This window comes from Spinacia oleracea, chromosome 4, assembly GCF_020520425.1.
Source record: "Spinacia oleracea cultivar Varoflay chromosome 4, BTI_SOV_V1, whole genome shotgun sequence".
Taxonomy (NCBI): Eukaryota; Viridiplantae; Streptophyta; class Magnoliopsida; order Caryophyllales; family Amaranthaceae; genus Spinacia; species Spinacia oleracea.
In genome coordinates this window covers 16,947,481-16,953,189 of record NC_079490.1, presented here as the reverse complement: position 1 = coordinate 16,953,189, position 5,709 = coordinate 16,947,481, and positions in this window count along the sequence as shown.

The window sequence follows — 5,709 nt, the reverse complement described above, 5'->3', positions numbered from 1 at the left end:
TTTTGAAGATTTTTTCAAAAACTGAGGACCTGCGCGGCTCGTGATGCAGACCCCGCCCGCTGAAGGTGGGCGAGCCCTGTCCGCTGAGGGTGGACGTCCCTGAATTCGTTTTTTTCAATTTGGAACTCCATGGTTCGTGACGCGATCTTGCCCGCTGGAGATGGGCAAGTTCCTATTTCTTTTGTTCATCGTGATTTCTTTTGAGAATTTCTTTTCTTTTTCATTCTCGCAGGAGCGAATTCTTTCGAGGGATGCTCGGATTTAGTTGCAACCTGAATGTGGGTTGACAACGGGCTTAGACGGACCATTGTCTTGTGGTCATCTTCTTTCATGGTTTTGAGTTGGTCTTTACGGCTCAATTTTGCCACTACTTGGGTCCTTGATTAGGGGACTATGTATAAGTATCAACGACGACCTTTGTCTCGAGGTCGTAATCCGGTTTTATCTTTGAGATTATCCAAGCACGGGACTTCGTAAAGCGTAGTCTGTGAATATTGTTTTAACTTTGCATACACTCTTTTGAAATATATATTTTCTTTCGAGCCCCCAAGCACTCGTGCTTGACGGTCATTTCTTGTCAAAGAGGTTCCTTGGGGATACACATTTTGTAATGTCCTTGATCGTGTTTGGGATCGTGCTCGTAAGTGCGAGCGATCTTTGTAGTGGTGTGCTACTCTTAACAAAGCCGTGAGGTGCGACTTTCAGTAAAGAAATCGGCAATTTTTGAGTCGAATGGATACGGCAGGGCCCTATAGAAGTCAGGGGCCTCTTTGGATCTGGGATCATTTTCGGCGCCCATGCCTGGGCGTTAAAGATTTCGGCGCCCAGCTCTGGGCGCTGAAAATGATTTCTGGCGAGGTTTCTTGATGACACAGTTGGCCTCTTGTTCGTTCGTTTTCTTTTTTTTCTTTTCGTCTAGAGATTCTTTTTTTTTTTTTTGGAACGAACCGTTCATTTGGATCACCGTTGATTGGTGAATAATTATTTCTCGAGAAACCGTAGCCTAATAGTGGACCAACGGTGTTTATTATTTCCTTATTCGTTCGCCATTTCTTAGCTTAGAACGGTTGTGGGATTAATCTTCAACGCCCAAAGTCAGGCGTGGGATTTGGCGTCGGAGTTGATTATTGGGCAGATCTGCCTCTTTTCCGTTCGCTTATTTCACTTGGAGATTCTACGTATTCTCTTCTCTTTTGTATTTCTTTATTTTTGGAACGTAGAATTTTATTGAGATCACAATGAGCTGAGTGGTCGTGATGATTTCTCGAGAAGCCGTAGCCGATTGGTGGACTACGGTTTTTGTCGCTTTGGGGCGCTTATTTAAAGGAACGATTTCTCCTAAGGCGTGCAGTTATTGCAATAGTTGGGAGAGTCTATATGGCCCGAGGAACATACCTTGAGGCGTATATTTTTTATCGCTCGTATATATTTTTTCCTTTGAACGCGTTCGTGAATGTTTGATACTTAGAATGATAATATATATGTGCGAACGAGCGTTCATAGAATGGTCGTTGTGTGCGGTCCATTAATCAGTTAGCTTGAATCATTTTTTTTTTGAGCAATGACTGATTTTGAATAGTTTGCTTAGAATCTTGATAGGGTTCATGCCCATTCATGAAGTGGGCTCAAGCATCGTGCCCTTTTGATCATTCAAACATTTACTTTGAGACTTTTTTGTTAGGTTATGATACATATGATATTACATAAATCATGCGGAAACAACCATTAACCCAGGAATACATATTATTTACACATAATCATATAGCATAATTTAGATGCATACTCTTTGTTGCGTGCCTTCCCTAGCTGCGCCCGAACCGAACAAGAACAAGTCTTTAGGACTCCAAGTGTCGTCCCTCCGTAGATAGTCCACAGCACGTCCGGATCCGCCTTAAGATTGACCAACTAGAATCGCCCTTAAGGTACTAGAATTTTCGGCACTTTTGAGCAAGATGTGTGATTGAATTTTTCTCTCAAAAACTCACTTTTAATACTTTGAAACTCATTATAAATTGTGAACCCAGGCCACATATTTATAGGGGTATGGAAAGGGAATTGGAATCCTATTCAGATACAAATTAATTAAACCTAGAATCCTACAAGAACTCTAATTAATTAATTTATCTAATAGAATTAAGAATTTAATCATTAACTGAACTCTGCATGTTTTAGGAATCGTGCATGAACACAAACACTCACGCACACACACACGGCAGCCACGATGGGCCGCCCATGCGCGTGCGTGCGAGCAGCAGCCCACGCAGCGAGGCCTACGCGAGCTACAAGCCCACGTAGCTCCTGCGCGCGCTGCGCGCGCTGTGCGCGCTGCCTCGGCCTGCTGGGCCTGGCCTTGCGCTAGGCCTGGCGTGGCCTTGGCTGTTCGTGTGGCGCGCTTGGCTTGCTGGGCGATGGCCTGGCTTCGTGCTGGGCCCTCGTCCGGCAGGCCTCGTCCGATGCTTATTCGTACGATACGCTTCCGATTAAATTTCCGATTCCGGAATTCATTTCCGATACGAACAATATTTAATATTTCCGATTCCGGAATTAATTTCCGTTTCGAACAAATATTTAATATTTCCGTTTCCGGAATTATTTTCCGATTCCGATAATATTTCCGATTCTGACAATATTTCCGTTTCCGGCAATATTTCCGATTCTGGCAATATTTCCATTTCCGATAATATTTTCCGATACGTACCATGTTTCCGTTTCCGGCAACATCTACGACTTGGATAATATTTATATTTCCGATACGATCCATATTTCCGTTTCCGGTAATATCATCGTTTTCCGGAGTATTCATTTCTTGCCTGTGACGATCTCAGCTCCCACTGAAACCAAGATCCGTCGATTCCGAATATTCATAGATGGAGTATCTAAAGCCATTAGATACTTGATCCGTTTACGTACTATTTGTGTGACCCTACGGGTTCAGTCAAGAGTAAGCTGTGGATTAATATCATTAATTCCACTTGAACTGAAGCGGCCTCTAGCTAGGCATTCAGCTCACTTGATCTCACTGAATTATTAACTTGTTAATTAATACTGAACCGCATTTATTAGACTTATCATAGAATGCATACTTGGACCAAGGGCATTATTTCCTTCAGTCTCCCACTTGTCCTTAGGGACAAGTGTGCATTTCCTAATTCCTTTGTCGCTCGATGCTTGCTCTTGAACATAAGGTAAGAGTTGTCATCCTTATTATGTCCAGAGGTGTTCCTCGGTTTCAGAGTTCAACTAATCAAATAAACAGATAATCATAGCCTATGATTCATCCGAGCACGGCCATGCATTTCACAGTTTCTAGCTCTCCGAGTGGCCTTGTACAACTTTTAAGCATCTCATCCCGATTTATGGGAGGACAATCCCAATCTTGCGATCTTGAGATTAGACTTCGTTTGATAGGTGATTACCTGAGCGTTGCCTTTATAGCCTCCTTTTACGGTGCGACGGTTGGTCAACGTCAAAGCAACCAGTTCTCAAACAAGTAATCTCAAACCACTCAGGTATTGAGGATTTAGTGTCTAATAATTTAATGAAATTTACTTATGACAGATTTTCATCTCTTACAGTAAAGTTTCATAGGTCTTGTCCGATACTAGTCTTCCCAAAGTAAGTATCTATGCAAATGATTATGACATTGCCATGTCCACATAGTTCAAGAAACAGAACTACTAGTCATCTTGCATTCTAATCGTCTAACGTTTTCTATGCGTCCAATTTTATAGAAAACTCCGATTAGGGACCATTTTCAACCTTTGACATTCAAGTTCACTTGATAGACATTTCTTAGTCACAGGACTGGTCCTGACAGTCTATCTTGAATATATCGTCAAATTGAAGGGACTCATCATTTAATAAACCACAAATTAAATGGAAAAATGAATTCTTTTCATTTATTGTGAATGATTAACCAATAATGTTTTACAAAGATTTAAACTCTAAAACTTTAAAACATCAAATAGAGACATCAAAGCCATTCTCCAACATGCTTGATTCCCATAGCTGCAGTGTGCGAGTTGTGCTTCGCCTGCGGCAGAGGTTTAGTTAATGGATCTGATATGTTGTCATCAGTTCCAATCTTGCTTATCTCGACTTCTTTTCTTTCAACGAACTCTCGTAGAAGGTGAAATCTACGAAGTACATGCTTGACTCTCTGGTGGTGTCTAGGCTCTTTTGCCTGTGCAATAGCTCCGTTATTGTCACAATACAGGGCTATTGGTCCTTTAATGGAGGGGACTACACCAAGTTCACCTATGAACTTCCTTAGCCATATAGCTTCCTTTGCTGCTTCATGTGCAGCAATGTACTCCGCTTCAGTTGTAGAATCCGCAATGGTGCTTTGCTTAGCACTTTTCCAGCTTACTGCTCCTCCGTTGAGGCAGAAGACAAACCCAGACTGTGATCTGAAATCATCTTTGTCGGTTTGGAAACTTGCGTCCGTATAGCCTTTAACAATTAATTCATCATCTCCACCATAGACCAGGAAGTCATCTTTGTGCCTTTTCAGGTACTTCAGAATATTCTTGGCAGCAGTCCAATGCGCCTCTCCTGGGTCTGACTGGTATCTGCTCGTAGCACTGAGTGCGTACGCAACATCCGGGCGTGTACATATCATAGCATACATTATTGAACCAATCAATGATGCATATGGAATCCCATTCATTCGTCTACGCTCATCAAGTGTTTTTGGGCACTGAGTCTTGCTTAGAGTCATTCCATGAGACATGGGTAGGTAGCCTCGCTTGGAGTCCGCCATCTTGAACCTATCAAGCACCTTATTGATATAAGTGCTTTGACTAAGTCCAATCATCCTTTTAGACCTATCTCTGTAAATCTTGATGCCCAATATGTACTGTGCTTCTCCTAGATCCTTCATCGAAAAACATTTCCCAAGCCAAATCTTGACAGAGTTCAACATAGGAATGTCATTTCCGATAAGTAATATGTCGTCGACATATAATACTAGGAAAGCAATTTTGCTCCCACTGACCTTCTTGTATACACAAGATTCGTCTGCGTTCTTGATGAAACCAAAGTCACTGACTGCTTCATCAAAACGTATATTCCAGCTCCTGGATGCCTGCTTCAATCCGTAGATTGACTTCTTTAGCTTGCATACCTTTTTAGCATTCTTTGGATCCTCAAAACCTTCAGGCTGTGTCATAAACACAGTTTCTGTTAAAACGCCATTTAAGAAAGCAGTTTTGACATCCATCTGCCATATTTCGTAATCGTAATATGCAGCGATTGCTAACATTATCCGAATAGACTTTAGCATTGTAACTGGTGAAAAGGTTTCATCGTAATCCACACCGTGGACTTGCCTGTAACCTTTTGCAACCAATCTAGCTTTGAAAACTTCAAGTTTCCCATCCTTGTCCTTTTTCAGTTTGAAAACCCATTTGCTTCCAATGGCTTGGTAGCCATCTGGCAAATCGACCAAATCCCATACTTGGTTTTCAGACATGGAGTCTAATTCAGATTGCATGGCTTCTTGCCATTGCTTGGAGCTAGGGCTCGTCATAGCTTGTTTGTAAGTCGCAGGTTCATCACTTTCAAGTAATAGAACGTCATAGCTCTCGTTCGTCAAAATACCTAAGTACCTTTCCGGTTGAGATCTATATCTTTGCGATCTACCCGGGGTAACATTTCTAGATTGACCATGATTCTCACCAGATTCTTCTGAAGATCTCTGAGTTTCAT